The sequence below is a fragment of the Oncorhynchus clarkii genome, chromosome 31, assembly GCF_045791955.1.
Source record: "Oncorhynchus clarkii lewisi isolate Uvic-CL-2024 chromosome 31, UVic_Ocla_1.0, whole genome shotgun sequence".
Lineage (NCBI taxonomy): Eukaryota > Metazoa > Chordata > Actinopteri > Salmoniformes > Salmonidae > Oncorhynchus > Oncorhynchus clarkii.
In genome coordinates, this window is record NC_092177.1 from 27,460,673 (window position 1) to 27,486,086 (window position 25,414).

Genomic DNA, 25,414 nt, shown 5'->3' on the forward strand with positions numbered 1-25,414 from the left:
ACGTTCTGACCTTAGTTCTTTTGTTATGTCTTTGTTTAGTATGGTCAGGGCGTGAGTTGGGTGGGTTGTCTATGTTCTTTTTTCTATGATTTGGGATTTCTGTGTTTGGCCTGGTATGGTTCTCAATTAGAGGTAGCTGTCAATCGTTGTCCCTGATTGAGAACCATACTTAGGTAGCCTGGTTTCACTTTTGAGTTGTGGGTGATTATTTTCCGTGTCAGTGTTTCGTTTGTTTCGGTATTTCACTATGTTATTTTGTAGTTTAGTGTTCATGTAAATAAAGTATCGTTATGGACACTTACCACGCTGCACATTGGTCCGACCTCTCTTACCCCTCGTCAGAAGAAGAGGACGAGCGTTACAACATGATTGAGAGATGAACGCAGAGCGGATATGAGCTATTTTCTCTGTTTCGTCTGAGGTCAAATACATCTGTATGAAGATGAGATACAGCATACTGAATCACTGACCTACGCTAAGAATGGTTGTGCTTGGCAACACGAGGTCACAGAGGCATCTGGGGAAAATCTCAAACACTTGCATGCACGCACCCACCCACAGTAGAGTGTGTACTATAGCGTGTGTCTGTGTAAATCAGTGTGTTATTGACTAATGACTGGGGGAATACAGTAGTGCTGCAGAGCAATCTGATCGTCTATAACCCTCAACACTGATCCCCACCTGGGGGCAAAGACAGTAGTGACGGACATGTGTGTGTCAAATCTAATCACATTTCATTTGTCACATGCGCAGAATACAACAGGTGTAGGTAGACCTTACAGTGAAATTCTGACTTACAATCCTTAACCAACAATGCAATTTTAAGAAAAATACCTTAAAAATAAGAAATAAAAATAAGAAATAATTAAAGAGCAGCAGTAAAATAACAATAGCAAGGCTATATACAGGGGGTACTGGTACAGAGTCAATGTGCAGGGGCGTGTGTGTGCACATGTGTGTGTGTGCATGTGTGTGTCTGTGTGCTTGTGTTTGTGTGTGTGTCTCTCTGTTCGTCTCTCTAATTGAATCACCATAGAGACTCAGAGTTGAGCAGAACTCACAGAAAAGATAAGAGACTGCAGCTGCAGCATATCCTAGTCTTCTCTCTGTGTGTGTGTGAGTCCTGCCCCAGAGCAGGCAGTGCATGGAACGTTACCGTCCCTTTAAATATTTCATCACCAATGAGAGCACTCACACCACAGGCCACAACCATCTCGCTCTGCTCACACCACAGTCCATCTCGCTCTGCTCTGCTCACACCACAGTCCACAACCATCTCGCTCTGCTCACACCACAGTCCATCTCGCTCTGCTCTGCCACCTCTCTGAGTCACACATACACACACACACACACACACACACACACACACACACACACACACACACACACACACACACACACACACACACACACACACACACACACACACACACACACACTAAATGTGTTTACAGAGACTGCACTGGCCTACCTGCCCAGAGAGAGAGGGAAAGGGAGGGGAATAAAAGTAGAAAGTGACATTGAAAAAGTGAGAATAAGTTATTCAGTCACAGAGTTCTCCTCTAATAAACTGACAGAGTAAAACGCAGTAAAAGTACTGCTCTCCACCCCCCACACACACCATTCTCATCATTCACATATACACACAATCAATCTTTCTGTGGCATTATACATGGGTTACAGTATTTCTCTCTATTTCCTGTTCTCTGTGAGACTCATTACACTCACTCACACACTTACACGCACACACACCAACACACTCACACACAAAGACACACACATACACCAACACACACACACACCAAAACACACACACACAGACAAAGAGAGGAAGAAGCCAGGGTTTGATTTTCACAGCACTATAACTCCACACACACCATAGACACACACTTTACACACCACCACATACACACACTTTACACACCACCACACCCACCAGATATACACACTTTACACACCACACCCACACACCAGATACGCACACTTTACACACCAACACATCTTCAAGTTCCTTGGTGTCCACATCACCAAAAAACTACCATGGTCCAAGCACACCAAGGCAGTCGTGCAGGGGGCACGACAAAACCTATTCCCTCTCAGGAGACTGAAAAGATTTGGCCTGGGTCCTCATATTCTCAATAGGTTCTACAGCTGCACCATCGAGAGCATCCTAACTGGTTGCATCACTGCCTGGTATGGCAACTGCTCAGCCTCTGACCGCAAAGCACTACAAAGGGTATTGTGAACGTCCCAGTACATCACTGGGGCCAAGCTTCCTGCCAACCAGGACCTCTATACCAGGCGGCGTCTGAGAAAGGAAGGCCCTAAAAAGTGCCACCCTAGTCTGCTACCAAGTCTAGGTCCAAGAGGCTTCTAAACAGCATCTACCCCCAAACCATAAGACTCTTGAACAGTTAATCAAATAGCTACCCAGACTATTTGCATTGTCCCCCCTTTAACTATCATCTAAGCATAGTCACTTTAATAACTCTACCTACATGTACATATCACCTCAATTACCTAAACTAACCGGTACCCCCCTATATATAGTCTCGCTACTGTTATTTTACTGCTGCTCTTTAATTACTTGTAACTTTATTTCTTATTCGGCGCATCTCTCTCTCTCGCTCTCTCTCTCTCTCTCTCTCTCTCTCTCTCTCTCTCTCAACTAGCAGACTGTTTTACATCTCCCCCACATGCAGAATCAGAGTGTAACAGCTGGGAAAAACTGAAACAATCCAACCACTAAAATAATGATGTCTGGAGGCAAGAGCAACCATTTTGATTAGTCTCACACTCAGCACCATCAATTCTGAACCTGGAGGCAGAGAAGTGCATGGAGGCCTTTTACTGTAAAAGCTATTTTCCAGGAAGAGAGAGAGGGACATAGAGAGAGAGAGAGAGACAGAGAGAGAGAGAGAGAGAGAGAGAGAGAGAGAGAGGGACATAGAGAGAGCGAGCGAGAGAGAGAGGAGGGCGTAGGTAGAGGGAAAGAAAGAGAGAGAGATGTTTACTGTAAAAATTGTATTGTTTATTTATTGCTTTGTAAACTTTTGTTTATTATCTATTTCACTTGCTTTGGCAATGTAAACATATGTTTCCCATGTCAATAAAGCCCTTAAATTGAAATGTAATTGAAAGAGAGAGAGAGAGACAGAGAGAGAGAGAGACAGAAGGAGGGAGGGAGGGAGGGAGGGAGGGAGGGAGGGAGGGAGGGAGGGAGGGAGGGAGGGAGGGAGGGGGAGGGAGGGAGGGAGGGAGGGAGATAGAGAGAGGTGACCCTAATACTGTAGGTTAATAGCTATTAAAAATGGCAGTGGATGTGATTTAAAAGCCTGCTCTATCAGAGAGACCACTAATCAATAGTGAATAAAAGAGCTCTGGCCTGGCTCGCTGATAGCTTCTCCTGCTCTAGTGCTCTCCTCTTTAAATAGCTGTCTCATATACTAGTACTGCACTAGGGCACATGTGTACTGCTGGTCAAAAGAACTCCACTATATCACGGATAGGGTGGTATTTGAAAGCTCTTCTGGTCAGAAAAAAGTGCACTATATAAGGAGTATATAGGATATATGTTATTATATCAGAGCTCTGGTTAAATGTAGTGCACTACATGAGGAATAGAGTGTCATTTGAGACTACTCTGGTCAAAAGTAGTGCACTACATAGGGAATAGGGTGCCATTTGAGACTGCTCTGGTCAAAAGTAGTGCACTACATAGGGAATAGGGTGCCATTTGAGACTACTCTGGTCAAAAGTAGTGCACTACATAGGGAATAGGGTGCCATTTGAGACTGCTCTGGTCAAAAGCAGTGACTATATGGGGAATAGGGTTCCATTTGAGGGGAAAGAGTGGTATGCGCTAATCAAAAGTAGTATGGTTAGTACATACGGCCCTTAAATTCTAATCTGGACCTGGAAGCCATTTCCACTGCTTTTTATCATTCCTCCCCTCTAATCAGGGAATGATTAAGACCTGGCCTTCAGGTGGGTGTAATTAAATTCATTACCAGGTAAAACAGAAAACCAGCAGTACTCAGGACCTCGTAGGGTAAGATTTGAATATCCCTGACATGTTATTTGAGGCCTGCATTTATGGTGAGTAATCAGGATGCTGCAGCCAGTATGAAAGGGGTTGATTGATGCACAGATAATCAATCCCTTTTATTCTGCCTGCCTGCCTGCCTGCCTGCCTGCCTGCCTGCCTGCCTGCCTGCCTGCCTGCCTGCCTGCCTGCCTGCCTGCCTCTGCCTGCCTGCCTGCCTGCCTGCCTGCCTGCCTGCCTGTCTGTCTGTCTGCCTGTCTGTCTGTCTGTCTGCCTGCCCCTCACTCACTCTCTGGGCCGGTCTATGCCAACACAACGGCACCGCGGAGGGAGGGGAGAGAAAGGGAGGAGAGGGAGAGAGACAGAACACAGAATGGCAGAGATAGAAACAGTCAGAAAGAGACCGGAGAGAGAGGGAGAAAGAGAGAGAGTGATAAAGGAGAAGTGCTGCTGTGAATATATCAGTCCAGTAATTATTATGTGCGAAAGTTGCATGTCCTTTTGGTAGTAATCACAGTCAGAGCTCCCCACTGCTCCCCGCCCTGCTGCGCCAGGCCCAGCACCAGCATTATAAACACCAGGGTACACTGCCTGCCTGCATGGGCCTCACTCACTGATCACCAATAATGACTACGGACAGGAGAATTTCCTCACCAAGTCACCTGGCCAGGAAAAACCCCCGGCCCTATTTAGAACACATTAGCGTACCAGACGTCTATTTTCTCTGAAAATAAATGAAAGGAGTTAATTAAAGAAGAAAAAAATTATGCACAATGCAATTAGCGTCCATGTCTTCCTTTATTAGTCTTAATTGAATTTGTTTGTCTAATGTGGAAAATGAATGAATGGCAGCTGGAAGCAATGTGCAGATGAATTTGGCTCAACTCACCATCTGACAAGCTTCACTGGGTGTGGCATGGTATTGTACCTCAATACAAATTAAAACAAGTTCAATAAATGAATGAACAAGTACACCTTGATGAGTGTCAGGCATACCAGAGGATGTCCTATAGAGTTCTTACAGTATGGTTGATGTCTGAAGGGTGGAGAGTTGATGCAATACAGTACAGTATATTAGAATATTTTTAGAGTTAATGACTGCACAGTGGACAGTGGCTAACCTTTAAAGCTGTGCTTCTTCTTGACACCTCCTATATGTGTGTTAGACATTAAAGAGTTTTAGAAGGACAAACTGGAGCTCAGTCCATCTGTTTGAAGTTGAGATTACCCTTAATTCTCTCTCTCCCCCCTCTCTCGCTCCCTCCTCCCTCCCTGCCTCCCTCATTATCTGTCTGTGTCCCCCACACTCTCTTTCTGCGATCTGTCCATTAAGCAGAGGGTTTGAAGGTCGGCCGGCAAGGGGACGTCAAGCCAGCTGTTTCTGTGATGACCATGACAGCTCAGTGGGGGCAGGGCACCAAACCAGACCGGACCGTGGTGCAGTGGTGTAAAGTACTTAAGTCAAAAATACTTAAAGTACTACTTAAGTCGTTTTTTAGTTTATATGTACTTTACTATTATATTTTCGGCAACTTTTACTTCACTACATTCCTAAAGAAAAGAATGTACTTTTTACTCCATACATTTTCCCTGACACCCAAAATTACTCATTATATTTTGACAGGAAAATGGTCCAATTCACACACTTACCAAGAGAACATCCCTGGTCATCCCTACTGCCTCTGATCTGGCAGACTCACTAAACACAAATGCTTTGTTTGTGTAAATTATGTCTGAGTGTTTGAGCATGCCTCTGGCACTTTTACTTTTGATACTTAACCTGTTTGGGATAAGGGGCAGCATTTTCACGTTCGGATGAAACGCATGCCCAGAGTAAACTGCCTGCTACTCAGGCCCAGAAACTAAGATATGAATAGTATTAGTAGATTTGGATAGGAAACACTCTGAAGTTTCTAAAACTGTTTGAACGATGTCTGTGAGTATAACAGAACTCATATGGCAGACGAAAACCTGAGAAAAATCCAACCAGGATGTGGGAAATCTGAGGTTTGTAGTTTTTCAAGTCATTGCCTTTCGAATATACAGTGTCTATGGGGTCATATTGCACATGCTAAGGCTTCCACTAGATGTCAACAGTCTTTAGAACCTTGTTTCAGGCTTCTACTGTGAAGGGGGAGCGAATAAGACCTGTTTGAACCAGGGGTCTGGCAGAATGCCATGAGCTAAATCTCGCCAGAGGCCGTGAGCACGAGCTGCGTTCCTTTTCATTTCTAAAGACAAAGGAATTGTCCGATTAAAACATTATTGAAGATTTATGATAAAAACATCCTGAAGATTGATTCTATACATCGTTGACATGTTTTTACAAACTGTAATAGAACTTTTTTGACTTTTCATCTGGACTTTCGTCTGGACTTGCCCGAGCCGTGTGAATTTCTATTGGTGAACTAAATGCACTAACAAAAAGATGGTATTTGGAAATAAAGATTAACTTTATCGAACAAAATAAACATTTATTGTGGAACTGGGATTCTTGGGAGTGCATTCTGATGAAGATCATTAAAGGTAAGTGAATATTTATAATGCTATGCTATATCTGTATGGCTTGTTTTTGTGGCTTAGCGCTGTACTCAGATTATTGCATGGTGTGCTTTTTCCGTAAAGCTTTTTTGAAATCTGACACAGCGGTTGCATTAAGGAGAAGTATATTGTTAATTCTATGCATAACACTTGTATCTTTTATCAAAGATTATGATGAGTATTTCTGTAAAGGTTAGTGATTCATTTTATCTCAATTTCTGCTTTTTGTGACTGCTCTCTTTGGCTGGAAAATGGCTGTATGTTTTTCTGTGACTAAGCGCTGACCTAACATAATCGAATGGTGTGCTTTCGCTGTAAAGCCTTTTTGAAATCGGACACGATGGCTAGATTAACAAGAAGTTAAGCTTTAATTTGGGGTATTCTACTTGTGAATGTATGAAAGTTAAATATTTCTAAAAAATATTTTTTCATTTCGCGCTCTGCCATTTCAGCGGATGTTGAAGAGGGGTTCCGCTAGCCTTAAGACGTTTTTAGTATATTTTAGCAATTCCATTTACTTTGATACTTAAGTATATTTAAAACCATTTACTTTAGACTTTTACTCAAGTAGTATTTTACTTTTACTCAAGTATGACAATTGAGTACCTTTTCCACCACTGCCATAGTGGCAGCGGATAGGATAGCCGTAACATGTGAAAGCTGGTTTGGTGTCTCTAGCTGGTGGGTTATTTTATGCAAATGTCTGCAACTTTATTTAGTTCTAGTTGATACACGTTTTAAAGAATTTGAAATTAGGATAGCCTGAACACGTGTTAGGTTTTTGTGTCTACTAAGACAGGCGAACGTACGAAAACATAGCGAACTTACAGAAACGTAGCACTAGGCAGAGAAAACACAATGACATGCTGAGAGCATGGTGCTGAAACCATGTGTAATACAAGATAAAGGAGTGCAGAGTACCAGAAAATACAGTACAGTTGAGTGGATTACCATGCAAATGTACATTTATTACAAATCTACACTACTCCCATGGGAATGTGATATCACAAACAACTCCAATACCCATGAGGGTGTTCTCCTTTACCTTCCAGTGGTTCACACACGTAACTAAGGCTGCCTATGTTACCCAGGGGGCTATTGGCGTCTACCATACTGACGCACATAGAGTCAATGGCGTTACATGGAATACATTTATTTATGAATGGAAAAAAACAAGCGCCTGTAAATGTCCTAGCTCTTATCTTTCATGAGAAACTGTAGGAATATATAGAATAGTTGCTTCCCTCAGTCTGTCTCTGTCTGTCTGATTCTCTCCCCCATGTCTCTTCGTTCACCACAGACAAGCACCAACAGCCGCAGTAGCAGAAACCTTCTGAATTATTAAAGAAGAGACAAGACAACGCACACACCACCGTAACTGTATCCAGACCTCAGGGAGAAGGAGATAATAACCGATTCAATCTGACATTGTTATAGAGCCTATCACCATCAGAGAGAGAGAGAAGTATAGAGAGATACAGAGGGAGAGAGAGATACAGAGAGAGAATGGAGAGACGGAGAGACAGCGCGAGAAAGCGAGAGAGACTGTGGTGTTGATGGTATCTTAAATTAAATGATAAAATATACAGACCACAAATTCAAATAGGCTATGCTAAACTCTTCAACCTTATCCTCAGCTCTGGCATCTTCCCTCAAATGTGGAACCAAGGTCTGATCACCCCAATCCACAAAAGTGGAGACAAATTTGACCCCAATAATTACCGTGGAATATGCGTCAGCTGCAATCTCTGAAAAATCCTTTGCAGTATCATTAACAGCTGACTTCAACATTTGGTCAGTGAAAACAATGTACTGGGCAAATGTCAAATTGTCTTCTTTTTAAAAAATGTATTATACCGTAAGACAGACCATATATAGACCCTGCAAACCCTTTTTGACAAACAAAACAAAACAAAAGCAAAGTCTTCTCATGTTTGTTGATTTCATTTGGTTGCAAAGTGGTGTTGGGGGAAAAACAAACAACATTATAAAATCTATGAACACAATCAACAGGTGTGCAGTTAAAATTGGCAATAAACACACACATTTCTTTCCACGGGGCTGTGGGGAAAGACAGGGATGCAGCTTGAGCCCCACCCTCTTCAACATGTATGTCAATGAATTGGCGAAGGCACTAGAACAGACTGGAGAACCTGGCCTCACCCTACTGGACTCAGAAATCAAATGTCTGATTTCTAGATGATCTGGTCTTCTTGTCCCCAACCAAGGAGGGCCTACAGCAGCACTTAGATCTTCTTTAGGCTCTGACAGTGAATCTCAGTAAGACAAAATAATGGTGTTCCAAAAAAGGTAGCCAAGACAACAAATACAAATTCTATCAACAAACTGTTGCTCTAGAGCACACAGTGAATTATACCTATCTCGGCCTAAACATCAACACCACAGGTAACTTTCACAAGGCTGTGAACGATCTAAGAGACAAGGCTAGAAGAGCCTTCTATGCAACAAAAAGGAACATAAAACTCAACATCCCAATTAGTATCTGGCTAAAAAATACTTCAATCAGTTGTAGAACCTATTGCCCTCTATGGTTGTGAGGTCTGGGGTCCACTCACCAACCCAGAATTCACAAACACTCAATTGAGACTCTGCATACAGAATTCAGAAAATAATCGACTTTGTGTACAACGCAAAACCCCAAGAGCAGAGCAGAATTAGAACGATACCCGCTAGTATCACAATCCAGAAAAGACCTGTTAAATTCTACAAACACCTAAAAGGAAGCCATGCCCAAATTCCACCACAAAGCCCTCACATACAGCGAGACTAATCTAGTGAAGATTAATGCCAGCTGGTTCTGGGGCTCTGTTCACAAACACAAACAGACCCCACAGAAACACATTTAGACCCAACCAAATTATGGGAAAGCAAAAAGATTATTATTTGAAACACTGAAAATCATTAGCCAAAAAATTGAGTAAATTAGAATGCTATCTTGCCCTAAACAGAGAGTACACAATGGCAGAATACCTGACCACTGTGACTGACCCCAAATATAGAAAATCCTTGACTATGTACATACTCAGTGAGCATAGCCTTGCTATTGAGAGAGGCCGCTATAGGGAGCCCTGGCTCTTGAGGGAAGACAGGCTATGTGCCCACTACCCACAAAATGAGGTGGTAACTGATCTGCACTTCCTAACCTGCCAAATGTATGACCACATTGAAGACACATATTTCCCACAGATCACACACATACCCAGAAAGAATTTGAAAACAACTCAAGCATTGATATATTCCCATATCTGTGTGCAGTCACAGCAGCAAGATGTGTGGCCCGTTGCCATGAGAAAAGGGCAACCAGTGTAAATACACCCTACATTTATCTGTTTATTTATTTTCCCTTTCATACTTCAACTATTTGCACACTATTGCCAATAATATAACATTTGAAATGTTATACTCTTAAAACCTTTGTGAGTGTAATATTTACTGATTGTTTATTTCCCTTTTGTTGATGTCCATTTGCTATGGTAATGTCGACATATGTTTAATTGAATTGAATTGAGAGAGGGGAGAGACAGAGAGAGAGAGAGTAAGATACATTATGTACAGTGCCTTGGGAAAAGTATTCAGACCCCTTGACTTTTAAATTATTTTTTTTACTTTACAGCCATATTCTAAAATTGATTAAATAGTTTGTTACTCCTCATCAATCTACACACAATACCCCAGAATTACAAAAGAAAACAGTTTTTTAGAAATGTATGTAATTAAAAATATATACAAAAATATTACATATACATTAGTATTCAGACGCTTCACTCAGTACTTTGTTGATGCACCTTTGGCAGCAATTACTTGGGGAGTTTCTCCTATTCTTCTCTGCAGATACTCTCAAGCTCTGTCAGGTTGGATGGAGAGCGTTGATGCACAGCTATTTTCAGGTCTCTCCAGAGATGTTTGATCAGGTATAAGTCCGGGATGGCTGACCCACTCAATGACATTCAGAGATTTGTCCCGAAGCCACTCCTGTGTTGTCTTGGCTGTGTGCTTAGGGTCATTGTCCTGTTGGAAGGTGAACCTTTGCCCCAGTCTGAGGTCCTGAGCCCTCTGGAGCAGGTTTTCATTAAGGATCTCACTGTACTTTGCTCCGTTCATCTTCGCCTCGATCCTGACTAGTCTCCCTGCCGCTGAATAATGTCCCCACAGCATCATGCTGCCACCACCATGCTTCACTGTAGGTATGGTGCCAGGTTTCCTCCAGATGTGACACTTGGCATTCACGCCAAAGAGTTCAACCTTCAATGCTGCAGACATTTTTTGGTACTCTTCCCCAGATCTGTGCCTCAACCCAATCCTGTCTCGGACCTCTACAGACAATTCCTTCGACCTCACGGCTTGGTTTTTGCTCTGACATGCACTGTCAACTGTTGGACCTGATATAAACAGGTGTGTGCCTTTCCAAATCATGTCTAATCAATTTAATTTCCCACATGAAGACTCCATCAAGTTGTAGAAACATCTCAAGGATGATCAATGAAAACAGAATGCACCTGAGCTCCATTTAGAGTCTTATAACAAAGGGTCTGAATACATACGGAAATAAGGTATTTCTGTTTTTATTTTGAATACATTTGCCAAATTTCTAAAAACCTGTTTTTGCATTGTTATTATGGGGTATCATGCGTAGATTGCTGAGGATTTTAGTATTTTATTTAATCCATTTTAGAATAAGCCTGTAACGTAACAAATGTGAAGGGGTCTGAATACTTTCAGAAGGCACTGTATACAAAAGTATGTTGATACCCCTTTAAATGACTGGATTCGGCTACTTCAGCCACACCTGTGTGGCCATACTGAAGAGCTCAGTGACTTTCAACGTGGCACCGTCATAGGATACCTCCTTTCTACCAAGTCAGTTCTTCAAATTTCTGCCCTGCTTGAGCTGCTCCAGTCAACTGTAACTGCTGTTATTGTGAACTGGAACTGTCTACAGAAACAAAACAGGATCGCCGAGTACTGAAGCACGTAGCACCTAAAAATTTGCAACACTCACTACTGAGTTCAAAACAGATTCTGGAGGCAACGTCAGCACAAGAACTGTTCGTCGGAAGCTTCATGAAATGGGTTCCCATGGCTGAGCAGCCACACACAAGCCTAAGATCAGCATGCCTAATTCAAAGCATCGGCTGGAGTGGTGTGAAGCTCGCCGCCAATGGACTCTGGAGCAGTGGAAGGGCGTTCCCTGGAGTGATGAAACACGCTTCACCATCCGGCAGTCCAACGGATGAATCTGAGTATGGTGGATGCCAGGAGAACGCTATCTGCCCGAATGCATAGTGCCAACTGTCAAGATTGGTGGAGGAGGAATAATGGTCTGAGGTTAATTTTCATGGTTCTGGCTAGAACCCTTAGTTCCAGGGAAGGGAAATCTTAATGCTACAGAATACAATGACATTCTAGATAATTCTGTGCTTCCAACTTTATGGCAACAGTTTCAGTATGACAAATGCCCACATGCACAAAGCGAGGTCCATACAGAAATGGTTTGTCGAGAACGGTGTGGAAGAACTTGACTGGCCTGCACAGAACCCTGACCTCAAACCCATTAAACAATTTTGGAATGAATTGGAATGCCGACTGCAAGCCAGGCCTAATCGCTCCAACATCAGTGCACGATCTCACTAATGCTCTTGTGGCTGAATGGAAGCAAGTCCCTGCAGCAATGTTCCAACATCTAGTGCAAAGCTTTCCCAGAAGAGTGGAGGCTGAGCGGGAAGGGTGGAGAGAGGGAAGGGAGTAGAGAGGGAAGGGAGGAGAGAGGGAAGGGTGGAGAGAGGGAAGGAAGGAGATAGGGAAGGGAGGAGAGAGGGAAGGGAGGAGAGAGGGAAGGGTGGAGAGAGGGAAGGAAGGAGATAGGGAAGGGAGGAGAGCGGGAAGGGTGGAGAGAGGGAAGGGAGGAGAGAGGGAAGGGAGGAGAGAGGGAAGGGAGGAGAGAGGGAAGGGATGAGATAGGGAAGGAAGGAGATAGGGAAGGGAGGAGAGAGGGAAGGGTGGAGAGAGGGAAGGGAGGAGATAGGGAAGGAAGGAGAGAGGGAAGGGAGGAGAGAGGGAAGGGAGGAGAGAAGGAAGGGAGGAGAGAGGGAAGGGTGGAGAGAGGGAAGGAAGGAGAGAGGGACGGGAGGAGAGAGGGAAGGCAGAAGAGAGGGAAGGGAGTAGAGAGGGAAGGAATGAGAGAGGGAAGGGAGGAGAGAGGGAGGGAGGAGAGAGGGAAGGAGGAAGGAGAGAGGGAAGGGAGGAGAGAGGGAAGGAGGAAGGAGAGAGGGAAGGGAGGAGAAAGGGAAGGGAGGAGAGAGGGAAGAGAGGAGAGAGGGAAGGGCAGACGCTGACAGTGATAGAGAGGGCTGGGACTCCACGGGAGTGTGAAAGAGAGAAACAGAGGCAGGCAGTGGTTTATATTTACAGTGATACACTCTTCTGAGGGTAGCTGTGATATACTGTATTTGCCGCTGAGCAAAAGTAATATAGAGTAGGAGAGTTGCTTCCCCAGTGAGAGAGAGAGAGAGAGAGAGAGAGAGAGAGAGAGAGAGAGAGAGAGAGAGAGAGAGAGAGAGAGAACGTGTGGAGGGAGCGTGGGATGTGAAGTAGTACAGACAGGTTCAAGTGGAGTGAAAAACAGTACTGATATGTAGGATTTCTCGTTCAAATTCAAATAGGCAAACTAACCAGAGAGAACACAACAATGGGTGTCTCAGAAAGAGAACTCATCCATCCACAGTACACCAACACACACACACACGCAGCGTGCAGCGATGCTAGCTGTCTCTCAGTGGGATTGGCTCTGCTTAGTGAGAGCAGAATGACTGACAGGGCCTCCGGATCTCATTATGGGATGCTGAATAGCATGGCTTTGGGTGCTGTGGTAACAGATAGTGGAAAGAGAAGAGTGGAATAACTGTTGTGTGTAGATAAACAAACAGAATAAGGATGAGGTATGAACCACTGTCTGTCTCACCTTGGCATTTACACGGATGTGTCCTTGTGGTGTGCGTGTACCTGCCTGCGTGTGTCTGCCTGCGTGTGTGCCTGCCTGCGTGCTTGCCTGCCTACATGCCTGCCTGCCTGCCTGCGTTCCTGCCTGCCTATGTGCCTGCCTGCCTGCATGCCTAATTGCCTGCGTGCGTGCCTGCCTGCCTACGTGCATGCCTACTACATGCCTGCCTGCGTGCCTGCCTTGCTGCATGCGTGCCTGCCTATGTGCCTGCCTGCCTGCATGCCTAATTGCCTGCCTGCGTGTGCCTGCGTGCGTGCCTGCCTACGTGCCTGCCTGCATGCCTAATTGCCTGCGTGCATGCCTCCCTGCCTGCATGCCTAATTGCCTGCGAGCATGCCTGCCTGTGTGTCAATCCCAGGGACAATGGTGGCCTTGCATCATGGATGAAACAAAATAACAGAAGAATTAGAAAGTTCCTCTGATGAAAGTGTGCCAATCACAGGGTGCAGGAAAGAGTGGATATGCATCATTCATTCCTCTTAATATCGTGGCTGAATATTCACAAGTCACACCCTTAAGAGACTGAGAAATGTGATGGAAACGCTGAAAGACAGAATGAACCAACAACAAGAGAGAGAGAGAGAGAGAGAGAGAGAGAGAGAGAGAGAGAGAGAGAGAGAGAGAGAGAGAGAGAGACAGAGAGAGAGAGAGAGACAGAGAGAGACAGAGAGAGAGACAGAGAGAGAGAGAGAGACAGAGACAGAGATAGAGACAGAGAGATAGAGACAGAGAGAGAGAGAGAGAGATAGAGACAGAGAGAGAGAGAGAGAGAGAGAGAGAGAGAGAGACAGAGACAGAGAGAGAGAGAGAGAGAGAGACAGAGACAGAGAGAGAGAGAGAGACAGAGAGAGAGACAGAGAGAGAGAGACAGAGACAGAGACAGAGAGAGAGAGAGAGACAGAGAGAGAGAGAGAGAGAGAGAGAGAGAGAGAGACAGAGAGAGAGAGAGAGCGAGAGAGAGAGAGAGAGAGACAGAGAGAGAGAGAGGAGACAGAGAGAGAGAGGAGAGAGAGAGGAGAGAGACAGAGAGAGAGAGAGGAGAGAGAGAGAAGAGAATAGAGAGACAGAGAGAGAGAGAGAGAGACAGAGAGAGACAGAGAGAGAGACAGAGAGAGAGAGAGACAGAGATATAGACAGAGAGATAGAGACAGAGAGAGAGAGAGAGAGAGAGAGAGAGAGAGAGAGAGAGACAGAGACAGAGAGAGAGAGAGAGAGAGAGACAGAGAGAGAGACAGAGAGAGAGACAGAGAGAGAGAGAGAGAGAGAGACAGAGAGAGAGACAGAGAGAGAGACAGAGAGAGAGACAGAGAGAGAGACAGAGAGAGAGAGAGAGAGACAGAGAGAGAGAGGAGAGAGAGAGGAGAGAGACAGAGAGAGAGAGAGGAGAGAGAGAGAAGAGAATAGAGAGACAGAGAGAGAGAGAGAGAGAGAGAGAGAGAGAGAGAGAGAGAGAGAGAGAGAGAGAGACAGAGACAGAGAGAGAGAGGCTGAAGCCTGCTTTATGACTATACCAATTGTGTCTGGGTGTCTGGGTTTCTGGGTGTCTGGGTGTCTGCAGTGTATTGTTGTGGAAGCCAATTCTCTATGGCTAACTGTGTTATGTGTGGAATCACATCAGTCCACATGTGAATGGTAATTGTATTGACATATTACATCATAATACCATGCTTCTTACACCGAGGCAAACAATATTGCTACAGCTAATACACATTCATAACACATAGATCTACCACAACACACACACACACACACACACACAAACAAATACACACATGCATGCACACACACACACAGAAACACACACACACACAAAAATACACGCACGCTCGCTTCGATGTCATGATACCAGAATTTTTACTTCAATACCGAAATCAGTATCCCAATTCTCAATGCCAAAACCAAACTCGATACCAAAACGATACCACAGCAAAAAAATGAGGAGTATTAGCGAGTCACAGAATAATAACTAATATGGTGGTAACTGGTAGAACAACTAAAGTGACAAATAGAAGATCTTCTATTCTATATTCAGTTTCTTTAAAAAAATAAAACACCTTACTAAATAACAAAAAAATATCTTACATTTTCCTTATGCCCAACCATTTAAGACTCAGAGCATACACAATTATTTTGCAATTACAACTACACTGTTTTCAAATGTCATTTGATACATATGAGGGTTAATTTGCTCATTTTTAGCCATAATATTTTGTCAAATTACATTTATTAGACGTAAGATTAATTATTCATTACAGCTAAATATTGTATTGTATTAAATAAATAGTTTAGTTCCAAAACAACATAAAACTTTGAATCTTATTTCTGAAGCTTCAATATTGCATTTGTCTCTGCAATGTATTTTACACAGCATTCCCAGAGTGCATTTAAACTCCCAGAGTACAATGCTACTGCTAGCAAAGGCAGTGCAATCCATGTTCCTTGTACGTCTCTACCCTAAACCCTAACCCCTACGCTTACCCTAACCTTAACCATAACCCTTAACTTGACCATTTTACCTTTCAACTTCAATGTAATAGGAACTCCGAGATATCACGGACCCTGCTGGCAAGCCCAGACAAAAGCAAAGTAGTCAAAATATATTGTTGTCATAGGGAAGTTATTATAATGCTCACATAAATATCATGTTGAATATGTTCATGTCATTGTCACTCAAAAAAAGTCATTCAAATCTAGCTGCTAGTAGAATAGTGTTACAATGCAAATGTCATGTCAACAAGACCACCTCTGCACTGCACAGATTTGTAACACATTTTGCTTAGTTGTTGTGGTGGGTTGGACCTCATCATCTGCTATGTAAGCAAAGTATCCCCATAGTTCACTTCTGGAGCCAGTTTTATCAACAAGCTGCGGGCATGGAGGTGTGATGTTTTCGTTAAGGCGGCTGCATGCTTCCCAGCCGGAAGAGTTTGTGCATATATTATGACAATGTTTTGTGACGTTTCTGTTCATTTTGGAGTTTGTTTTTGTCCTGCTGTTCGGGCACAGTCTACACCCCTTTGTCCGTGATTGGTCAGCTGTAGGGGTGACCCGAGTTTCTCCTTTTTGTTGATTTAGCCTGAAACTCAGTGTGTATTTAACATGGCGAATGACAACTTGACCGAGGAGGTACAGAAGTACCTTCACCACTACAATTCAAGCCATGCATTATATAAAGACCAGCATGTAAATGCCAGTTCTTGGAGGACGATTGCAGAGACGCTGGGATCCAAATGTTTGAAAAGAGGTATGCCAAACATTTGCAACATTTTGACTATTTGGACCTTGCTACCAAACATTGACTTTGGTGTTACCAATGTGGGAAGCTTATGATTTTCTTTCTTGACAAAATTGCAAAGATCTTTAGTTTAGTTGGTGGGCTTGCTTTCCCTGCACGAGTAGGGAAAGCCAGCCCTATTCAACTCTGCTCAAACGTTTTCAACATTGTATAGTCTGTTGTAGTCTCGATTAATGATATTTTATGTTCATTAATGTTTTGGATGCGTACTAAATAGCCTCCTGCATCTTTATTTTCAAGGCACAAACACCAGAGAATGGAGACAGCACCTGGTTTTGTTCTCTGTGCCCCAGCACTGCCTGTTCTTCATGAAGGACCTGGGAAGCTCTATCCTGGGCCCACCTCCAATATCTAATCCACTGGCTTGCTCCTCACCGATGCCACAGAGCAGAAGCACCTTGCTCCTCACCGATGCCACAGAGCAGTAGCACCTTGCTCCTCACCGATGCCACAGAGCAGTAGCACCTTGCTCCTCACCGATGCCACAGAGCAGTAGCACCTTGCTCCTCACCGATGCCACAGAGCAGTAGCACCTTGCTCCTCACCGATGCCACAGAGCAGTAGCACGTTGCTCCTTACCGATGCCACAGAGCAGTAGCACCTTGCTCCTCACCGATGCCACAGAGCAGTAGCACCTTGCTCCTCACCGATGCCACAGAGCAGTAGCACCTTGCTCCTCACCGATGCCACAGAGCAGTAGCAGGGGTGTGAGAAGAATGGAGAAAAGAGCTGCAGACACAGCCCTTGACAAATCACTCGCAAAGCCAATGCAAATGATTGAAGACATACAGTATCTCAAGATCTGGAGAACGTCATACACAGAGCCACCGGAGGTAAATAAATACAAATAATTTCAGACTTTACTCTGATCCTCTTTCCTCTCTTCTGTTGTCCTTTTTCCTGCTCTCCAGACACCTATAATTTCCCCTCTTCTCATCCTCTCCACCGAGTCCTGGCACCTATAGCTGATTTCAAGGATGAACTCTTGCCAAAACTCCGGGAGGAATTCTATCACCAGCTGCAGTTGTTTGTGCATGACTTCAAGAAAAGGACATGGTTCGAACGACTTGTTCTGTTTTTGTTCAGACAACTCAGGAGTCAGACACTAGACACTTTCATTTGATTTCAGACACTTTTGTTCATAACAGACACTGTTTTACTATTTTATTTCATACATTGTTACTACAGGAAATCTTAAGTATTATTACATACAGCCAGGTAGAACTATTGGATATAAGAGCAACATCAACTTCCCAACATTACGACCAGGAATATGACTTTCCCGAAGCGGCTCCTCTGTTCGGACCACCACTCAGGACAATGGATCTGATCCCAGTAGGCAACCCAAAACAACGGCGCCACAGAAGGGGCAGACGGAGCAATCTTCAGGTCAGGTTCCGTAGACGGGCACATCGCTCACCGCTCCCGAGTATACTACTCGCCAATGTCCAGTCTCTTGACAACAAGGTAGACAAAATTCGAGGAAAGGTTGCCTTCCAGAGAGACATCAGAGATTGTAACATTCTCTGTTTCACAGAAACATGGCTCACTCGGGATATGTTATCAGCGTTGGTACAGTCACCCGGTATCTTCACGCATCGCGCCGACAGAAACAAACATCTCTCTGGCAAGAAGAAGGGCGGGTGTGAGTGCCTTATGATTAACGACTCATGGTGTAATCATAAAAACATACAGGCACACAAGTCCTTTTGTTCACCTGACCTAGAACTCCTTACAATCAAATGCCAACCGCATTATTTACCAAGATAATTCTCTTCGATTATGATCACATCCGTCTGTACCCCTGAAATTGTGAGATTACTTGTCAGATATTACTGCACTGTTGGAACTAGAAGCACAAGTATTTTGCATTAACATCTGCTATTCATGTGTATGTGACCAATAAAATTTGATTTGATATTGTTCCGAAATAATTATATTGCTCATAAATATTTGTATCTACACTCTTGACACTTTATATTTGACCCTTTTGTTGTTTACATGTCTGTTCTCACCAGACACTGTTGTACTGTGGTTGACTTTTAGAAGCAGGAATAAAGGCTTATTTGTGTGCTGAAAAATCCCTGTTGGCATCTCAATACAAGGTGTTCAATGCATTCTATTTGAACATCAAGTGCTGACAAAGAGCTGTGTGCCGCAGACATTATAGGCTTTGTCCTACTCTGAACAAAAATATAAACGCAACATGTAAACTGTTGGTCCCAGGTTTCATGAGCTGAAATAAAAGATCCCAGAAATGTTCCATATGCACAAAAAGTTTATTTATCTCAAATTCTATGCATGCATTTGTTAGTGAGCATTTCTCCTTTGCCAAAATAATCCATCTACCTGACAGGTCTAGCATATCAAGAAGCTGATTAAACAGCATGATCATTACACAGGTGCACCTTGTGCTGGGGACAATAAAAGACCACTCTAAAATGTGCAGTTTTGTCACACAACCCAATGCCACAGATGTCTCAATATTTGAGGGAGCATGCAATTGGCATGGTGACTGTAGGAATGTCCACAAGAGCTATTACCAGAGAAATTAATGTTCATTTATCCACCATAAGCTGACTCCAATGTCATTTTAGAGATTTTAGATAGCACGTCCAACCGGCCTCACAACCGCAGACCACGTGTATGGCATTGTGTGGGCAGGTGGTTTGCTGATGTCAACGTAGTGAACATGAGTGCCCCATGGTGGTGTTGGGGTTATGGTATGGGCAGGCATAAGCAACAGACAACAAACATTTGAATGCACAAAAAAAACGTGACGAGATCCTGAAGCCCATTTTTTAACGGCACCTGTGATCAACAGATGCATATCTGTATTCCCAGTCACGTGAAATCCATAGATTAGGGCCAAAATAATGTATTTCAATTGACTGATTTCCTTATTTGAACTGTAACTCAGTAAAATCAATGAAATGTTGCATGTTGTGTTTATATTTTTGTTCAGTATACTTGTGGTATAGTTTCATCTAATCTAAATTACTGCACACTGAGACATCCTAGAATCAGGTTTCATTTTATTTGACATTTTATTTTATTAACAAGATTAAAACTACTGGTTCACGGTGCACACAAAGAACAGTCTGTGAGTCCATCAAGAATCTGTATCCTTGCAACCATTATGCCCAATGCCTTCTCTGACTGTCCAACTACGAGAGTGGTAGTAGTTCCAGGTACGCCCAGATTTATTGAGATGCACACCTGTGAATGAGAGGTAACAAGAGAATATGTCACATACAGTACCAGTCAACATTTTGGATACACCTACTCATTCAAGGGGTTGATTTATATTTACTATTTTCATTGTAGAATAATAGTGAAGACATAAAAACTATGAAATAACACATATGGAATCATGTAGTAACCAAAAAAGTGCTAAACGTCAAAATATATTTTATATTTGAGATTCTTCAAATTAGCCACCCTTTGACCTTGATGACTACTTTGCACACTCTTGGCATTCTCCCAACAAGCTTCCTGAGGTAGACACCTGGAATGCATTTCAATTGACAGGGGTGTCTTGTTAAAAGTTCATTTGTGGAATTTCTTTCCTTCTTTTTGCGTTTGAGCCAATCAGTTTTGTTGTGACAAGGTAGGGGTGGTATACAGAAGATAGACCTATTTGGTAAAAGACCAAGTCCATATTATGGCAAGAACAGCTCAAATAAGCAAAGAGAAATGACAGTCCATCATTACTTTAAGACAAGAAGGTCAGTCAATCCGGATAATCAAATCAAATTTATTTGTCACATACACATGGTTAGCAGATGTTAATGCGAGTGAAGCGAAATGCTTGTGCTTCTAGTTCTGACAATGCAGTAATAACCAACGAGTAATCTAAACTAACAATTCCAAAACTACTACCTTATACACACAAGTGTAAAGGGATAAAGAATTTGTACATAAAGATAAAAACCATCAAGAGCTATTGTGAAATTGGCTCTCATGATGACCGCCACAGGAAAGGAAGACCTAGAGTTACCTCTGCTGCAGAGGATAAGTTCATTAGAGTTACCAGCCTCTGAAATTACAGCCTAAATAAATGCTTCACAGAGTTCAAGTAGTAGAAACATATCAACATCAACTGCTCAAAGGAGACTACGTGAATCAGGCCTTCATGGTCGAATTGCTACAAAGAAACCACTACTGAAGGACACCAATAAGAAGAAGAGACTTGCTTGGTCCAAGGAACATGAACAATGGACATTACACCAGTGGAAATCGGTCTTTTGGTCAAAATGATGAGTCCAAATGTTAGATTTTTGGTTCCAACCGCCGTGTCTTTGTGGGATGCAGAGTAGGTGAACGGATAATCTCTGCATGTGTGGTTCCCACCATGAAGCATGGAGGAGGAGGTGTGATGGTGTGGGGGTGCTTTAATTTAGAATTCAAGGCACACCACAGCATTATGCAGCGATATGCCATCCCATCTGGTTTGCGCTTAGAGGACTATCATTTGTTTTTCAACAGGACAATGACCCAACACACCTCCAGACTGTGTAAGGGCTATTTGACCAAGAAGAAGAGTGATGGAGTGCTGCATCAGATGACCTGGCCTCCATAATCACATGACCTCAACCCAATTGCGATGGATTGTTTTGGTAAACACATTTTTTTGGTAAACACCATATTCTCATATAGAGTGCATAATTAGAAAATGTTCGATTCATTCCTAAATTATATTATCAACATACCTGGATAAGGGTGCATGAGGTTCTCATGTAGGGGCAAAGCTGCATCTCCTAGGAAAACATGAGGACTTGGCGTTGTGGTACCTGGCAGTACAGCTGGTGGTGGTAAATCCAAGGTCTTCTGCAGCAGTTTCGACGCAAAAACTCTTGAAACACTCAACCATAGCTCTCTCGGCCGTATGTCCCTTCATCCACAATCGTGAACCTGAAGCGGGCATTTTGTCGGTCTCTGTATCTCGCCTATAATATGTGTTGCTAGGCAAATCAAATCTAGTAGATCCCGGGCAATTCGCACAAATTACATTTTCTCGCCAGTCAAGTGACTCTCTGTGTACACTATTTTATTCTCCAAGGCGTCTGCTTTGTTTTTGTGTGTTGTCATGTCCTTGTTTGGCCGTAGATGGCATTTTACCAGCTTATCGCCTTCTACTGTCCCGGGATAATATTGCCGCTGTCACGCCCTGGCCTTAGTTATCTTTGTTTTCTTTATTATTTTAGTTAGGTCAGTGTGTGACATGGGGGATTTATGTGTTTTGTCTGGTCTAGGGTTTTTTTATGTTTATGGGGTGTTTCTAGTCTAGGTGTTTATGTAAGTCTATGGTTGCCTAGATTGGTTCTCAATTAGAGGCAGGTGTTTATCGTTGTCTCTGATTGGGAACCATATTTAGGCAGCCATGTTCTTTTGGGTATATTGTGGGTCTTCTGTCTTTGTGTCTAAGCACCAGATAGGATTTCACATTTGTTGGTTTGTATTTTGTAGTGTTTCTCGTCTTCATTAAACATGTTGAACACTAACCACGCTGCATTTTGGTCCTCCTCTCCTTCAACAGAAGAAAACCGTTACAACGGCTTTCCCCCTTTTTTTTAGTTTATCAAGCAAACAAGCTTTTAGGGAGAATGCGAGCTGGCCGAACTGGAGCATGCTGACGCCTTTAGAAGAAGCCACGCTGTCGGCATTTTCACTCTTCTCTCGCTTGCTACTCAAAACCCTGGCTAGCTTACTACTGTCCCCCTGAGAAGATTCAGACAAATTACTAGACAGACTTGACCCTCTCAATCCGTATTTGACGTGAGACACATTTGACAAAAGTACCAAAAGTATCAAAAATTCTAGTACCGTTTTTTCATGTTCTAAAAAGAAGTTGCGAAGTTTCGGTATACCGTGCCACACTAACACACACATCACACACACCTTCATCAGATAAAAGCAGCATATTAAGCACAGCTGTAGTTGTTGATGCTAATCATTTATATTTACCTCAGTGTTAAAGAGATTATCTGGTACTTCTGTAAATGTTTTAGCCAGTAGTTCTGAAAGTAGCACTAACAAGCCAAAAGTGGTCCTCGAAAATGGCATATTACGCCATAGCTCCCTCTCGCTCTTTCTGCTGTGTCCAGTGAGCCGTTGGGCCTTCCCTGCAAACTCATTGGATAACGCTGGGCAGGCCTCTTGCTAGCTATCACTCAAATAAATGTATTTCAAGATGGCGTAGCAGTGCAGATGTGGTTTGTCATCCTCTCGTGTACTTTTTGTATTTTTCTGATTTTTTTGGTATATATTTCAATTTATTTTCAATCTCTCTTCCATTTTTTAATTAAATTTACCATCCGGTAACCCACCTCACCCGATGTGATATGGATCCGCAATTTTTTAGACCTTATAGCCAGAACCTCCATCAGTAGCTAGCCATCAGAAGCTAACCAGATAATTAGCTACTAGCTATTTAGTCATTGTCAGCCACTGCTAGCGGCCTTTACCTTCTGCACAGACACCAGACGTTTTTTAGCCTGGATAATACTTGCCAGCCTGCCAGTATCGGACTGTTTTCTCCACTACAATGCCGGATTCCTGCCGTAAACCCTGGACCATTAGTCCTGATCATCACAACTAGCTAGCTGCCGCCGAGTGACCCAACCCTGAAGCTAGCTATGAGGCCCACCTCCCGGCCTACTCAGTGATCACTCGGCTACACAGCTGTTGCCTCCCGGACTCTACCCCAATACGGCTAGAATCCACTACTCCACCGGATCCTTGCCGTAATCTCTGGACCTTTGTAACGGATCATCGCTGCTAGCTAGATGCTACTGAGTGGCTATAGTGGCTAACGCCCCTGCCCCGAAGCTAGCACGAGTTAGCCGCGAGCCTGGCGCATCTCCCGGCTAGCAAACAAAATTACTACAACTGCAATACCTCTTTCGCCATCTGGACTGGACCCTTTGTCGACACATTCCACCATGACTGGTCTGCCGATGTAACTCCATCTGCTGTCCCCTCAACGGCCTTTGTCGGACGTCGGAGCAGACGCATCTACTTACCCTGGCCTGCTAACTTTAAACGCCGTGTCTCCCGCGTGCTAGTGTAGTAACGACTACCCGCGGCTTCCCTGTTCCATCTATTGCTGTTCACTGAACCCTATGATTACTTGGCTACATAGCTGATGCCTGCTGGACTGTTCATTAATCACTGTACTCCATTGTGTTTTTTTTTTTTATCTGTCGCTCTCTTTGGATAATTCATTCCACTCATTTAAAAGTTAACAGCAGGTATTTTGCATGTAAGTTTAAGTATTTTGATATGTTCACAAATCTACAAATGTATATATATATATTTATATGGCCCTTCGTACATCAGCTGATATCTCAAAGTGCTGTACAGAAACCCGGCCTAAAACCCCAAACAGCAAGCAATGCAGGTGTAGAAGCACGGTGGCTAGGAAATACTCCCTAAAAGGCAAAAACCTAGGAAGAAACCTAGAGAGGAACCAGGCAATGAGGGGTGGCCAGTCCTCTTCTGGCTGTGCCGGGTAGAGATTATAACAGAACATGGCCAAGAATAAGAGCACCTCCTCCCAGCTGCCCACTGCACTGAGGCTAGGTAACACTGTCACCACCGATAAATCCATGATAATCGAGAATTTCTCTACAGCTGGCCATGCTTTCCTGCTGGCTACCCCAACCCCGGCCAACAGCTCCGTACCCCCCGCAGCTACTTGCCCAAGCCTCCACAGCTCCTTCACCCAAATCCAGATAGCAGATGTTCTGAAAGAGCTGCAAAACCTGGACCTCTACAAATCAGCTGGGCTAGACAATCTGGACCCTCTCTTTCTAAAATGATCCGCCGCCATTGTTGCTACCCCTATTACCAGTCTGGTCAACCTCTCTTTCGTATCGTCCGAGATCCCTAAAGATTGGAAAGCTGCCGTGGTCATCCCCCTCTTCAAAGGGAGTGACACTCTAGACCCAAACTGTGATAGACCTACAGTATATCCATCCTGCCCTGCCTTCCTAAAGTCTTCGAAAGCCAAGTTAATAAACAGATCACTGACCTTTTCAAATCTCACCCCACCTTCTCCTCTGTGCAATCCGGTTTCCGAGCTGGTCACAGGTGCACCTCAGCCACGCTCCAGGTACTAAATGATATCATAACCGCCATCGATAAAAGACAATACTGTGTAGCCTTCGTCATCGACCTGGCCAAGGCATTTGACTCTGTCAATCACCGCATTATTATCGACAGACTCAGCAGCCTTGGTTTCTCAAATGACTGCATCGCCTGGTTCACCAACTACTTCTCAGACAGAATTCAGTGTGTCAGTTGTCTGGACCTCTGGCAGTCTCTATGGGGGTACCACAGGGTTAAATTCTCGTCCAAGTATTTTCTCTGTATATAATGTTGCTCTTATTGCGGGTGATTACCTGATCCACCTCTATGCAGATGACACCATTCTGTATACATCTGGCCATTCATTGGACACTGTGTTAACAAACAAGCTTCAATGCCACACAACACTCCTTCCGTGGCCTCC

The 25,414-nt window shown here is 43.7% G+C and overlaps 1 protein-coding gene and 1 long non-coding RNA gene across 2 annotated transcripts in view; one reads left to right on the forward strand and one right to left on the reverse strand.

Annotated features, from left to right (window-relative positions):
• The window catches only part of LOC139390884 (testican-1-like), a 406,470-nt gene that overhangs the window by 343,091 nt on the left and 37,965 nt on the right, over positions 1–25,414 (reverse strand). The window lies entirely within an intron of this gene.
• LOC139390662 (uncharacterized) lies at positions 16,690–19,159 on the forward strand. Its single transcript, XR_011629529.1, has 2 exons — positions 16,690–16,848; positions 17,140–19,159. It is a non-coding gene; the product is annotated as an uncharacterized lncRNA (long non-coding RNA).